The sequence below is a fragment of the Populus alba genome, chromosome 7 (assembly GCF_005239225.2).
Source record: "Populus alba chromosome 7, ASM523922v2, whole genome shotgun sequence".
NCBI classification, from domain to species: Eukaryota; Viridiplantae; Streptophyta; class Magnoliopsida; order Malpighiales; family Salicaceae; genus Populus; species Populus alba.
The window spans coordinates 5,784,968-5,794,467 of NC_133290.1; the positions used below are offsets into that span (position 1 = coordinate 5,784,968).

Sequence of the window (9,500 nt, forward strand, 5' to 3'; positions counted from 1 at the left end):
TTGAATTAAAAAATCTTATTTATCACAAGATCAACCTCTTACAGCCTATTTAGAACCCTTGAAATTAAATTTAATTCCAAAAGTTAAATTAATTTTTGTATTTGAAATCCTTTTGAGAAGATGTAATATTTTATTTATGAACAAGCTATTCATTGAGAAGATGTGCTTGCAATTCTGAATTAGAGCAAAATAATCAAGATTGCTATTTCAATTCAACTCCATAGATATTTCAAATGGTATAATTGAATTCAATTATGTAATTTAATAAATTTTATTTTAGATATAAAAACTATAAAAAAATTATGAATTTAATACAAATCAAATTTCAATTACAGATATAATAACTTGGTTAAAAAAAGACTGATAGAGTTTAATTCCCATTTACTGACTACATTATAGATAGCACATATAGGCTACAAGGGTCAGGAACCACATAAAAAATGCAGGGTGTCATTTTTGACGAATTTCACAAAAAAAGAAAAGTGGAGGGCAGTGGGGCTTTCAGTCAAAAGGTTAATGTATAGGGTGCCCAGTTATGATATATTTCTTTGAAGAGACGTCGTTTAGGGCCCTTTTATTGTCTCTGGGTGTGCCATGCATGGCAACAATACGACGCAGGCATGGCTCCCACTCCAATCATTCGATGTCAACAGAAATTGCTCAGGAAGTTTCGATAGTGCAGCATCTAAATTATGACTCAGCTGCATGACTTCATGGTTTGATTCCGATACACTCCTTTTTTCATATATAATGGTTGATCAGGAATCTCTCTTTTCTCATCAACAGGTTTTGATTGTGAGAGCCTAATTCCAACTTGCAAGGTGGCTATGTGGGCATCATTAATCTTCAAAGAGTTTACTATTTCGTAGCAATGAGTTCGTCAAATTGTTAACATCATAGCCTCGCTACTCTAAACATTACAATTACATTATAAATTAAAAAAAAAATTGTTTTTATTGTAGATTCTTTCACAAAACACTATGAACTGTTCATAAAATAGTTATGAAAGCATTTGTGTACAAATAAAAGAGAGTAATAGAAAGAAAAGGAAGGCAACAACAGAAAGCAAAATATACAACATATCTTCGGAACATAATAGACCAGCTTAGCAAACTTTGAGAACCTTTAATCAGATTCGAGCATGTGTAAGTGAAGTTTCTATCAATTGTGAAGTATGAACTCAAAGACTGATTTTTAATCCGGTATTTCATCTTGACATATCAAAAGATTTCTAGCCAACAAAAGTAAAGATAGCTTCATGTTGAAACTAGCTTCATGTGATTCTAAAAAACTTGGCATACATCATTCCAGGCCTACCCATTTGATAAAGTGACTCTCTATATATCTTCTAGGTTTCATAGCATTAAAGGAAAAGACGCTCAACAGTTTCTCTATAAAAAAAAAACAAAGAACAAAGAACAAAATAAAAAGCCCATAACATCATTGTCTATTAAATTATTTCTATCAAGTAAGTCCTTAGTAATTAGAATTAGTTTAGAGATAGTTTTGTGTTTAATTGTGTTGGATGCATAAGAGTAGCAGCCATCCTTTGTATTTATACTTGTAGGGTTGTGTACAATATAATGGTGGATGTATTACATACTATAACTATTACTATATAGAAGTGTTTACATTGAATTCAAACTCTTTCCTTAATACACCCCGTCAAGCTGAAGGTGGAGATTCCACCCGAAGCTTGGATCGAAAATAAGCAAACGAGACTGGAGGAAGAGGCTTGGTAAGGACATCAGCTAGTTGATCTTTGGAAGATATAAACCGTACCTGAATTTCTCGCTTAGTAACACGATCACGGACAAAATGATAATCAACTTCAACATGTTTAGTATGAGTGTGAAATACTGGATTTGCAGATAAGAAGGTGGCCCCTAAATTATCACACCATAACGTGGTCACAATCGAAGAAGGAATCCGAAGTTCTGTCAATAATGAGCGAATCCACAAAATCTCAGCAGTGCCATTAACTAAGGCTTTGTATTCCGCTTCAGTGGAGGATCTCACAACAGTGTGTTGTTTCCCAGATTTCCAGGAGATAGGGGTAGAGCCAAGGTACACAAGGTAACCACCTGTGGATTTTCGATCATCAATACTACCAGCCCAATCAGCATCTGTGAAACCATGAAGAGACAGAGGAGAATCCCTAGTGATGTGCAGGCCATAAGTTGTTGTAGCCTGGAGGTAACGCATGATGCGTTTGACAGCAGACCAATGATCCTTAGTGGGGGCATGCATAAATTGACAGACCTTGTTGACCGCATAGCAGATATCAGGTCTAGTGAAGATAAGATATTGTAATGCCCCAACAATTTGTCGATACCATGTGGGATCAGAGTAGAGAGTACCCGGTATGAGTCCTAATTTGAAGGAGGCAGATAGAGGAGTATCAACTGGTTTGCATGAAGTCATACCTGCTCGTTTGATGATATCGAGAGCATACTTATGTTGGCTTAATAAGATACCCATAACAGTAGGTTTAACTTCAATGCCTAAGAAGAAATGAACAGAACCCAGATCCCGAAGCTTAAATTCTGATTGCAGCAAGGTAATCAATCTATGAAGCATAGCTGAGTTACTTCCGGTTAATAAAATATCATCAACATACACAAGCAGGTAAATCATGGCACCATCATGAGAGAGGATAAACAGAGAAGTATCACCCTTGGATGCCTGAAATCCAATGGATAGTAAGAACTCACTCAACCTGTTGTACCAAGCACGAGGGGCTTGTTTCAAACCATACAGAGATTTATGGAGACGACACACATGAGACGGGAGTGCCGGATCAACAAACCCAGGCGGTTGCGCCATGTATACCTCTTCCTGAAGAATGCCATTTAGAAAAGCATTATGGACATCCAACTGATGAATGGTCCATCCATATGAAACAACGATAATGAGCACAAGGCGAACCGTTGTAGGCTTGATCACTGGACTGAATGTCTCCAGATAATAAATCCCTTCTTGCTGAGTGAACCCGCGGGCAACTAACCGTGCCTTATATCGGGCAACTTAACCATCAGCATTTCTTTTAATCTTGTACACCCATCTACTGCCAATCACATTCATAGTTGGATGAAGAGGCACCAACGTCCAAGTCTGATTAGAGTGAAGTGCCCGAAGTTCCTCCTGCATGGCAGTGTCCCAAGTAACATACTTGTTTGCATCCTTAAATGACAATGTCTCCTGCTGAGGTAAGGTCGTGTCTCGTGAGACAGCCGCAATGCTAAGATTAGCATTTCTTTCTGGCCGTGGGCGAAGCACCATAGGATGGGTGCGAGCCCGCTGAGATGGGGAGGAGATAGCGGCAGGGGCGTGCTGAAGATTGAATTTAGATAGATCAACACATACGTTAATTCCAGGAAGGGAAAGAGAGGAAGAACCTGTGGGTGAAGAGCTCAATATAGGAGAAGACCGTGATGGAGACCTAGCAGAAGAAGTATCCATAACAGGGGAGAAACCATGAGAGCTGGCAGCAACATCGGATGATGCCTATGAGTGTGACGAATCTGAACCTGCAATTGGAGAATGATCATAATAACATGCAGATAATGGTAAATTAGCCGAAGGAGGTGTAGGCAGTGATGTAGAGAGTGACGAGGGTTGCATGAGAGGAAGTAAAGTGATAGGTAGAGAGGGAGCAGAGGGCTGTTTGGGTGTTGCTGCAATCTGTTCAGTTTTATCAAGAGGAAAAACAGTTTCATGAAACCGGACATGATGTGCAAGATAAATTCGTTTGGATGACAAATCAAGACAACGATAACCGATATGCGAGGTACTATATCCTAGAAAAACACAAGGTGTGGACCGAAAATCTAATTTGTGAGCATTGTATGGCCGAAGAAAAGGAAAGCAGAGACACCCGAAAGTATGAAGAAACGCATAATCAGGAGTCGATTTTAACAGACATTCAAACGGTGTCTTATTATTAAGGACTGGAGTGGGCATGCGATTAATTAAATAAACAGAACTTTCAAAAGCATAACTCCAATATTTAAGGGGAGCATGACACTGACCAAGGAGAGTGAGTCCAGTTTCAACAATATGTCTATGATGGCGTTCAACCATGCCATTTTGTTCATGAGTGTGCGGGCAGATCACGCGATGATGAATACCAATCGTTTTAAAATATGTATTTAGTTTTCGATATTCACCACCCCAATCGGTTTGAACATACTTAATTTTTAAGGAGAATTGGCGCTCCATAAGCGCCTGAAACTGATGAAAAATTGCAAAAACATCAGACTTAGCAACCAAGGGATAAAACCATATAAACTTTGTATGAGCATCCACAAAAATAACAAAATTGCGAAAACCATCAGATGATAACATAGGGGATGGACCCCAAACATCACTAAAAATCAAGTCAAGAGGGGCTCGAGTTTGATGACCCGTAGGTTTTAGAGTCAGACGCGATGACTTGCCTAGAGGGCACGTAGGACACTGAAAATTAAATTTAATGGACGTACATGACACTTTATTATTTTTCACTAGCAAATTCAGAATACGTGGACTAGGATGTCCAAGGCGACGATGCCAGACATCAGCTGAAGTAGATAGACAGGTAGAGGAAAAAACTTGAGGCAACGACGTTGCGGACGACGCGGACAAAACATATAGACCATCTTTACTCTGACCGGAAAGAAGAACTGCCTTTTTCATGAGATCCTTAACATAAAATAGAGAGGAATGAAATTCAAAAAACACGTTATTCTCAAGACAAAATTTTTGAACAGATAGCAGAGGTTTTTTAATGGTAGGAACATGTAAGATATTGGATAACGTAAAAATGCGGTTTGGTGAGCGAATTTTAGAGTGAGCAATATTTGAGATAACAAGGCCCTTACCATCACCAACATGCAGATGATCATTTCCAAGATAAGGTTCTGAACTCGTCATACTTACAAGATCCGGCGTGACATGATGATTTGCACCTGTATCAGGAAACCAAGTAACAGGAGTGGTGGAAGGGGCAGTATTAAATGCAAGATTAGCATTAGCTTGCATATGATGAGTAGCCAACTGAGAACACTGTTGAGCAGTACGCCCATATTCATAGCACAACTGACATTTTATTAGGGGTGAGCAAAAAAACTGATAAACCGATTAAACCGAGAAAACCGAAAAAAAAAAACCGAAAAAAAAAACCGAATTAACCGATTAAAAAATCACAAAAAAAATCCGGTTCGGTTCGGTTTCGGTTTCAAAAGTCTGAAACCGATTGAACCGAACCGAACCGAACCGGTTCAACCAAGCCCACACTTAAAAAAAAAAAACAAGTATAAATACATAGCTTTTTCTAACCCTAAACCTAAAAGAGCATTCCCTGAACACATAACCAGCCACCCCTCCATTTGTTTTACTCTCTGCATCTCTCCTTCTCTAATATAAAATTCTTAACTAGCAGCCCCAAGATTCTTACCCAGCAGCCCCCCCATACAGGTACTAAGGCACACATACAAACAGTTATTGAAAGGAAAGGGAGGACGGGCAATGAGTTTAATAATCCATTTTTTCTATTCACTCTAGCCAGACTTTCATCTGATACTTCGACTGGGGAGGAGAGGAAAATCAGTTTTTTGATACGATCTTTCTGTCTCGCTGCACCGACATAGAGGAAAACTTTATAACAGGGTAGTGGGCTTCTCCAAATCTTGATTTTGTTTTCCTTCTCTCGGTTATTGAAAGCTCAAAGCTACTGGTTTTGTTCTGTCATTCTCTGTTCAAGTTCTTTATACTCTCGAGTTACATTTCAAGCAAACTCAGAAGAAAAAGAGGAAGCCCACGAAGCGGTAGCAGTTACTTGTTCTGCTTCGTCTTGAAGCTAGAATCAATCCTTAGATTTCATACTTTTCAGGGAGAAAATTGTGTATTTTGGCTTGTACAAAAACGACATCATTTCATTTCATAGATTTTCAAGCTAGCGAACCAAACTGACCGGTTTGGAAGGGAAAAAAACCGAACCGAACCGAAACTGGTCGGTTTGAACCGGTTTTCGGTTCGGTTCAAAAATCTGAAAAAAAAAATTAATTTGGTTATTTATTTTGACCCAAAACCGGACCTAACCGGAAATGCTCACCCCTACATTTTATGTTGCGAGGATAGCCACCAAAACGATTTCCTTGTTGCCCAAAATTACTTGTTGGCCGTGAAGAAGAGCCAGATGAGAACCGATTCCCATGTGAGCTATATTGTTGTCCTGAAGTATAATTGTTTGCTGGTCCATTGCCACGGTAAAAATTGCTGCGATTGTTAGGTCTCCAGCCCCCACGAAAACGCCCTCGTCTGCCAGATTGATGCTGCACAAAGAACACAGCTGGTTGCTGCGTTGGAGTTGGTAACAAAGGGGCTGTTACAGATGGCTGGAGGGAGGCTTTGTGCAGGAACTCATGTGTAAGAAGGCTGCTATGGAGATCAGTATAGCTGATGGGGGCATCCTTTGTGGACAAGCTGGTGACAAGATCCTTAAACTCACTGCGCAATCCGCGAAAAACATACAGATTAAATTCTGCAGGGAGATTGGTCTACCAGCGGCAGCCAATTCATCAAACAAAGCCTTAGCTTTCTGCAGGTAAATGCTGGCAGAATCATCATTCTGTCTTAGCTCCTGGAATGAGCCGTGGAGCTGCATAATTCTGGAATTTGAGGGAGAGGCCAGAGCTGTTTCTAACGTTGTCCAGATTGTATGTGAAGTGTTGCAATCTACAACCAAGTGCAGAACTTCCACCGAGAGAGAAGATAGGAGGGCACTCATGATTAGATGATCTTGCTGCTTCCATGATAAATATGCCGGGTTGACAGAGAGTATAGATGGCTCAGCCGATGCCAAATGTGAAGAAGGACATGGTGATATGCCATCAACAAATGAATAAACACCTTGGCCCAAGAGAAAAGGTTTCATCTGCATCCTCCAATACAGGAAATTATGGTTGGAGAGTTTTAAAGAAACTACCTGATGTGTGTTAGGAAGAGAGATAATGGAGGCAGTAGGCGATGCCCCATACATGACTGATTGCTCTACAGGGGAGAAGGAAGATTGAAGAGTTGATGCAGCGCCAGCAGATTGTTGATTGTCCATGATGCTAGGAAGAATAAGTTTCAGTTTCTACTTTGTGATAAGTGACAGAGGAAGGAGATGAGTAAGCTCTGCGAAGGATGAGGCTGCGTTCTTTGTGAATTAAATTGAGGAAGAACCGGCTGCTGCGAAGGATGGCTGTTGGTTGCCAAATAGCTACGCAGGAGAATTTCAGCTTTTAAGGGAGAAGGCTGCTGAACAATAACAGTGCTCTGATACCAAATTAGAATTAGTTTAGAGATAGTTTTGTGTTTAATTGTGTTGGATGCATAAGAGTAGTAGCCATCCTTTGTATTTATACTTATAGGGTTGTGTACAATATAATGGTGGATGTATTACATACTATAACTATTACTATATAGAAGTGTTTACATTGAATTCAAACTCTTTCCTTAATATTAGTGCATATTTTGTCATGAAGTACTAACCATATGAAAACTTTTTTTTTTTTTTGGATACTTTTCCATAGAATAAGGGGGGAAGGACATACCAAGACGAGCAATTATGTCAATTAAGGTGTTACAGGATTTGACAATTTATTTCACATTTCTTTCAATACTGTAGAAAAGCTAACTTATTATTGCCTTTGTTGTTATTTATATGTATAGAAGGTTACAAGAGTGATTGTCGCCTATATACGTGGTAATCTAATCATCCTAAGAACAATATGAAATATTACAGATATTATGGAGACATTAAAGGTAGCATGGTATGGAGAGTATCACGGATAATTAATCTTGATATAATTACAAGAATTCTACTGTTGGCTGCTGGCTATCAATATCTCTTTCATCCCCCCATAAGCTCAAGGCGGGATTAAACTGATGAAGAGCGTGTAACAAACTTGGCAGAGCGGACTGGTTTAGTAAAGATATCCACAGTTTGATCAGGACCAACAACATGTTCTAACAAAAGATCTCTGCTAGCAACACGTTCTCTGATGAAATGCACATCAATTTCAATGTGCTTTGTTCGATGATGAAAAACAGGATTCTTGGCCATAGTCACATCACTGATATTGTCACAGTACAACTTTGGAGTTGGAAGACAATAGCCAATACTCTATAGCAAATTCATAAACCACGTGAGTTCGGTTGTCGTTGATACTAATGCACGATATTCTACCTCTATCGTGGAACGAGATACTGTGGCATGCTTTTTAGCACCCCACAACAACATATATATAGCAAAACTAGAGGTGGAACGCCGGTCATCGTGACAGCCGGCCCAATCTACATCGCAGAAGCCATGAAAAGCAATTAAAGGAGTGTGAACAAGGTGAAGACCAAGATCAAGGGTGTCCTTCAAATATCAAAAGATTCTCTTAACAACAATGAGATAAGGCTCCCTAAGGGCATGCATGTATTGATAAACGCGATGAACAGAATAGGAGATGTCAGGTCTTGTGAGAGTAAGATATTACAAAGATCCAACAAGCTAACGATAAAGGGTTGGATCAGATAATAGGGCACCATTAGTGGCTATCAATAATGTTCTTGAGGCGAGGGGAGTGGCAACTGGTTTAGCACCAACTAGACCGAATTTTTACATAAGGGACAATAAGTACCGTGTCTGAGTAACGGTGAGTATTGTTTCATCCCTAGTAATTTCAAGACCAAGAAAGTTATGAATATCACCGAGATCCTTCATGCTAAACACAGAAGAGAGATGAGATATAAATGTAGTGATTTGTGAAGGAGAGCTCTCAGTAAGAAGTATATCATCAACATAGATTAATAAAAAAAAGGATATATGAACCTTGTCGTCGATAAAACAAGGACTAATCATAGGGACATCATAGGAAACCCATCGATTGGATGTAGATGCTGAATTTCATATACCAAGCATGAGGTGCTTATTTTAAGCCATATAATGCTTTTATGGAGAAGACAGACATATTGTGTAAGAGTAGGGCCCTCAATACTAGGCAGTTGAGCCAAGTACACGTGTTTTTGTAAATCACCATGAAGAAAAGCATTGCTAACATCTAATTGTCTAATTATCCAGGTTTGAGATAAACCAATTATAAGAATTAACCGAATAGCACTACCTTAACAATGGGGCTAAAGGTTTCATCATAGTCCAACCTTGAAAGTTGTGTAAAGTCTCTAGCCACAAGTTTAACCTTATACCTGTCAAATGTGTTATTAGACTTTGTTTTAACTTTAAAGACTCACTTACTGCTTACCACATTCATATCTAGTTTTCGAGGAACCAAAGTCCATGTGTTATTAGCATGAAAAACATCCATTAATTTAGCTTGCATAGCCTGCTTTCATTGAGGAATTTGAATATATAAGCTTGACGATATAAAGTGGGCTCTTGTGGCTGAGCTGCAAGGTCAGCAAGAAAACAAATAGGTATATGATATCCGAAAAAAAATAAGGATTTTGGTTTAAGATTTCCTGTT

General features: G+C 39.1%; 1 pseudogene; it reads right to left on the reverse strand.

Moving 5' to 3' along the window:
• Positions 1-1,665: 1,665 nt before the first annotated feature.
• Positions 1,666-7,093, reverse strand: LOC140955812 (uncharacterized; annotated as a pseudogene).
• Between the last annotated feature and the right edge of the window lie 2,407 nt (positions 7,094-9,500).